Here is a 6,314-nt window from a genome sequence, read left to right as displayed (position 1 = left end):
TGACAAAGAAGAATCAGAAGTTCATATGGACCGATCAGTGTGAGGAAAGCTTTGAGGAGCTTAAGAGGAGGTTGACTTCAGCACCGGTGTTAGCTCTGCCAAAAAGTGATGATGACTTCTCAGTATATTGTGATGCGTCCCGTGTGGGACTGGGTTGTGTGCTAATGCAAAATGAGAGGGTGATCGCCTATGCTTCTAGGCAACTGAAGAAGCATGAGCTGAATTACCCCACACATGACCTAGAGATGGCAGCAGTAATCTTTGCACTCAAGATGTGGAGGCACTACCTCTATGGGGTAAAATGTGAGATCTTCACAGATCATAAGAGCCTGCAGTACATCCTGAGTCAGAGAGAACTGAACATGAGGCAGAGGAGATGGGTAGAGCTGTTGAGTGACTATGATTGCAAGATTCAGTACCATCCGGGTAAGGCGAATGTTGTGGCAGACGCCTTAAGCCGGAAATCACTCGGCAGTCTATCCCACATTTCAGCAGAGAGGAGGCCGGTGGTGAAGGAGTTTCACAGACTTATGAGTGAGGGATTACAGTTGGAGTTGTCTGGCACAGGTGCCTTAGTGGCTCAGATGAGAGTGACACCCGTGTTTCTGGAGCAGGTAGCTCAGAAACAGCATGAGGACCCAGAGTTGGTCAGGATAGCCAGAACGGTTCAGTCAGGCCAGAGTAATGAGTTCAGATTTGATGATAAGGGGATCCTCCGCTACGGGAACAGATTATGTGTGCCAGATGACATTGGTCTGAAGGGAGATATTATGGGGGAAGCCCATAATACCAGGTATAGTGTTCACCCTGGAGCCACCAAGATGTATCAGGATCTGAAGAGAGTGTATTGGTGGCCAGCTATGAAGAAGGACGTGGCACTGTTCGTGTCAGCCTGCGATGTGTGTCAGAGGGTGAAACTAGAGCATCAGAAGCCGGCTGGAATGTTGAATCCACTACCGATTCCAGAATGGAAATGGGAGAACATAGCTATGGACTTCGTAGTGGGGTTACCGGCGACGTCCAACAGATTAGACTCCATATGGGTGATTGTGGACAGACTCACCAAATCTGCTCACTTCATCCCTGTCAGGAGTGGCTACTCTGTGGATAAGTTGGCGCAAGTGTATGTAGATGAGATTGTCAGACTGCATGGGGTCCCGGTATCTATAGTGTCAGATAGAGGGCCCCAGTTCACCTCCAGGTTTTGGCGGAGTCTGCAGAACGCTATGGGTACCAGATTAGACTTCAGTACTGCCTTCCACCCACAGACAGACGGACAGTCAGAGAGGACCATCCAGACAATAGAGGATATGCTCAGAATGTGTGTGCTAGATTTTGGCGGTTCTTGGAGGCAGCATCTACCTTTGGTGGAGTTTGCCTACTATAACAGCTATCATGCTAGCATAGGGATGGCTCCATATGAAGCTTTGTATGGGAGGAAGTGCAGATCACCTATCTGCTGGGAGGAAGTAGGAGAGAGGACTCTTGCGGGTCCGGAGTTAGTAGAGCTTACCAGCAGGGTGGTACCCATAATCAGAGAAAGGATCAAGACTGCTGCTAGTCGGCAGAAGAGTTATGCAGATATCCGCAGAAGACAGCTAGAGTTTCAGGAGGGGGATTTGGTTTTGCTCAAGGTGTCTCCTATGAAAGGAGTGGTTCGGTTCGGGAAGAAGGGTAAGTTAGCTCCACGGTACATCGGTCCTTTCGAGGTGCTTCAGAGGATCGGTAATGTGTCGTACAAGCTAGACTTGCCTACTTCGATGGAGAGAATCCATCCGGTTTTCCATGTTTCTCTGTTACGGAAGTACGTGTCGGATCCTGGAAAGGTTCTTAGTGAGCCTGATGTAGAGATCCAAGAGGATCTCACCTATGTAGAGCAGCCAGTGCGGATCCTCGACACTCAGATCAGAAAGCTGAGGAACAAGGAAATCCCGATGGTGAAAGTCCTTTGGAACCACCACAATATTGAAGAATGCACCTGGGAGACACGGGAGTCCATGCTCCAGCAATACCCCCATCTGTTTTGAGGTGAGTGTCAGTTGTGCTATGTGTTGCATGTATGATATATTGTATGCTATGTTCTATGTTATGATTGATGCCATGCTTTGTATGTTAGTTGAGGAACATTCGGGGACGAATGTTCTTAAGGGGGGGAGAATGTAATACCCGGCTAGACTCCGGTATCGGAATCCCTACCGTCCGGTGGGACCTCGGATGTCGGAAACCTCTAGAAGGGTAAAACTGTGATTTTATGAAATGTTTTCATGTATTTCATGTTTTTAAGTAAGAAATTAAATGAATTTTTGCATGAAAAAACCTTTGGAGAAAAACCCAGGTTCGGCCGCCGAAAGTCAAGTTCGGCCGCCGAACATGCATGTGTTTTGGAGGCATGTTAGGCCCCCGAAAGCTTGAGTGAGGGAAGTCCAAGTTCGGCCGCCGAACCTCATGTTCGGCCGCCGAACCTTGCATGCATGCGGAGGCACTTTCGGCCCCCGAACGTGGTCTGGCCAGCCACTATAAAAGGGTCCCTTAGCCGAAAACGGGCGAGTTTTTCCCCATTTTCGGCCAAGGTGAGCTTTCCGCCGCCCCTCACCCATTTTTGATGTTCTTCCTCTAAATCTTTCAAGATTTTCACTTGTTTTCCCTTGGTTTTGAAGATTTAAGCTTTTGAAACAAGTTTTGGAGCTTGGAAGTCTTGGAGCTAAATCCCTCCATTTTTCCGAGCTAGGGTCGTTCTTCCTCTCGATCTTCAAGAGGTAAGCTTCGATCTATGCTTCTTTTATGTTTTATGAAAGTTTTATGCAAGTTGATGGGGTAGAATGCATGTTTAGGCTTGTTGTTAGGTTTATGGGTTTATGTTGTGATTTGAACAATGTATGTTGGAAATGTGTGGTTTGAAGTGTTGTAGTTGGGGTATATTATAGTTTGAGACCCCTAGGTGTGAAGTATGATGTGTATGCATGAGTAGAAGCAAGTTTATGCATGTTTTGAGGCGTTTTGGAGGCTGTGGACACAAGGGAACCAAGTTTCTGCCCTTCGGCAGAAACTCAGGTTCGGCCGCCGAAGTGACTTTCGGCCGCCGAACCCCCTTGTGGAGGCAGTTTCGGCTGCCGAAGCCTGCCCCCGAAACTCAAGTTTCGTCTCTGTCTGGGAGGTTCGGCCGCCGAAAGTGCCGCCGAACCTGCATGACTTTCGGCTGCACAGGGACTTTCGGCCGCCGAACCTGCCGCCGAAAGTGCCCTGTTCAGCCATTCCTTGCATGTTTTCATGTGATGTTTTCAGGATGTTTTAGGGGGTTTTTGGGGAGTATTATAGAGTCATGTTCATGTATGTTTGGTCCCTCATTTGAGTCCACCTGTGTAGGTTCGGACCCGAGGAACCGAGACCCCCAGCAGTGAGCCAGCTGCTTCAGAGTCTCTTCAGAGCTAGCCAGAGGTGAGTGGAACAAACTTTAAGTTTTAAAGCAAATTAATGAAATGTTTTAGCATGATTCACGCATCATGAATGCCATGAGATATATCAGGTTGATTGCATTAGAATTCACGAATATGTTGCATTGCATACCTTGTTGTTGATGTGGATGAATGTTGAATGATCCATTAGCCCTTTTATGTTATGATAGCCTATGTGAGTCCAGGTGTGCCTGCTACGGCTCTACGCCCCTGGCACTATGATTGATTATGGTAGTCCGGGTGTGCCTGCTACGGCTCTACGCCCCCGGCATGTATAAGTAAGAAAGATAGGGGCTAAATGGTGACAAGTTCATCCTTGTTGTGAAATGTTTGTGTTATGGCGCATACATGAAAGCATGATTTAAATTGATGTTTTATTATTCTGCTCACTGGGCTCTAGTAGCTCACCCCACTCCCTTTATCCCCAGAGTTGCAGGTACAGGATAGATCGGGAAGTCGGCTAGAGTGAAGTTAAGTCATGTATGTTGTAATAGATAGTAGTGGACATGAACATGATGTAACGAGTATTTATGACCATGTAATGTAATGAATGATTTGATGATGTATTGAGGATTATAGTAGTGCTTGACCTAGAGGTGTGTGAATCCCCATTATGTACAGAGTGTTTATTGAGTAATGATGTCAATGACCATGATTATCCAAGCTGATATGTATGATGATGATACCCCATTGGAGTATTTGATGAGGACTCCAGTGTGGGGTTTATGTATGATTTTGTGCATGCACAGGTTTTGCTTGGATAAGAGAAAAGAAAAATTTTTACAGATCATGTATATGTTGTTATGTATGGGATTCCACAGGTTTACAGGAGGTATGTAGGCTTGCTACGGGTCCCGGCGGCCTTAAGCCGATCTGGATCCTAGCGCCGGTAACGGGTCGGATTTCCGGGTCGTTACATCACAAGTTGAGTTGGTTAAACATAAACATCAATAGACATTAAGATCATGTATCAACAAGGGATTACAATACTCATAGGGTCAAGCACAACTATAACCTCAATATACCTCATTACATAACATACTATAATCTCTTACATTACATCATAGTACAATTATCATGTCCACAATCTAACTTATTACATAAACATGCTTCAAAACTCTGGCTGACCTCCTGGTCTACCCTGTACCTGCACATCTGGGGTTAGGGGAGAGGGGTGAGCTACAAAGCCCAGTGAGCAGAATAGTAAAACATTTAAAACCTATGATAACATGAAATGCATCACATCACAGCTAATCACATCAAGGATGAATTTGTCACCAATAGTCCTCTACACATTCCAATAGTGCCAGGGGCGTAGAATGGGCCTCACTGGTCTTTCTCTTACATACATAACATAACATAATATTCCATAATGCCAGGGGCATAGAATGGGCCTCACTGGTCTTTCTCTTACATAGTGCCAGGGGCGTAGAATGGGCCTCACTGGTCTTCCGTACCGTATCATCATCATATCATAACATAGGAGGACTAAAGGATCATTCAACATTCATCCGCATCATCAACATAATATGCAATGCAACATATTCGTGAATTCTAATGCAAGTACCCTATTATATCTCATGGCATTCATGATGCGTGAATCATGCTAAAACTGATTTATTTATTTAAAAGCATAAGAGTTATTCCACTCACCTCTGGGTAGCTCTGACCAGACACTGGGGCAGCAGACTCACTGCTGGGGTCCTCGGTTCCTCGGGTCCGAACCTACACAGGTGGACTCAAATGAGGGACCAAACATACTAGAACATAACTCTAAAAACATCCCCCAAAAACCCCCTAAAACATCTCAAAACATCCATGCAAGACATGCAAAGAAAGGCTGGACAGGGCACTTTCGGCGGCACCTTCGGCGGCCGAAAGTCCCAGACAGATCCGAAAGTCAGGCACTTTCGGCGGCACCTTCGGCGGCCGAAAGTCCCAGACAGATCCGAAAGTCCTCTTTCGGGGGCAAGCTTCGGCAGCCGAATGCTGCCTCCACAAAGGGGGGTTCGGCGGCCGAAAGTTCCTTCGGCTGCCGAACCTGGTTTCTCCCAAATGGGCAGAAACTTGGCTCAAACGAGCCTCTTGCCTCCCCAAGCCTCAAATCATGCATAAACTTATTCTAAAACATGCATACATATTATACATTACACCTAGGGGTCTCAAACTAGCATATACCCCAACTACAACACTTCAAACACACATCAACAACATACATTGTCCATAAATCACATAAAACCTAACATAGCTCAACTAACTTAAACATGTATTTCTACCCCATAAAACTTCATAAAACTTGTTTAAAACATACATTGAGCTTAAGATTGGCTCTTACCTCTTGGAGATCGAGAAAGAGACGACCAAAACTCGGAGATCCAAGCAAATGAGCTCCTGAGTTTCCAAAGCTCCAAACTTGTTTAAAATGCTCAAAACTTGCAATGTGAGGTTAAAACTCAAGAAAAATGGAGGAGATTTGAAGAAAGAACACAAGATTTGGGGAGAGGGAGGTCGGAAGCTAGCTGTGGCCGAAAATGGGAGAAAGTTCCCCCCATTTCGGCTAAGTGACCCATTTATAGGTGGCTGGCCAGGCCACGTTCAGGGGCCGAAAGTGCTTCCGCATGCATGCCATGTTCGGCGGCCGAACTTGAGTTTCGGCAGCCGAACCTGGACTTCCCTCACTCATGCTTTCGGGGGCCTAACGTGCCTCCAAAATGCATGCATGTTCGGCGGCCGAACTTGACTTTCGGCGGCCGAACCTGGGTTTTTCTCCAAAGACTTTTCATACAAAACTCATGTAAAAACATACTTAAAATTATTAAAAACATGAAAACATATCATAAAAACATACTTTTACCCTTCTAG

The sequence above is a fragment of the Manihot esculenta genome, chromosome 14, assembly GCF_001659605.2.
Source record: "Manihot esculenta cultivar AM560-2 chromosome 14, M.esculenta_v8, whole genome shotgun sequence".
In the NCBI taxonomy this organism is placed as follows: domain Eukaryota; kingdom Viridiplantae; phylum Streptophyta; class Magnoliopsida; order Malpighiales; family Euphorbiaceae; genus Manihot; species Manihot esculenta.
Note: the sequence above shows the minus strand (reverse complement) of the source record.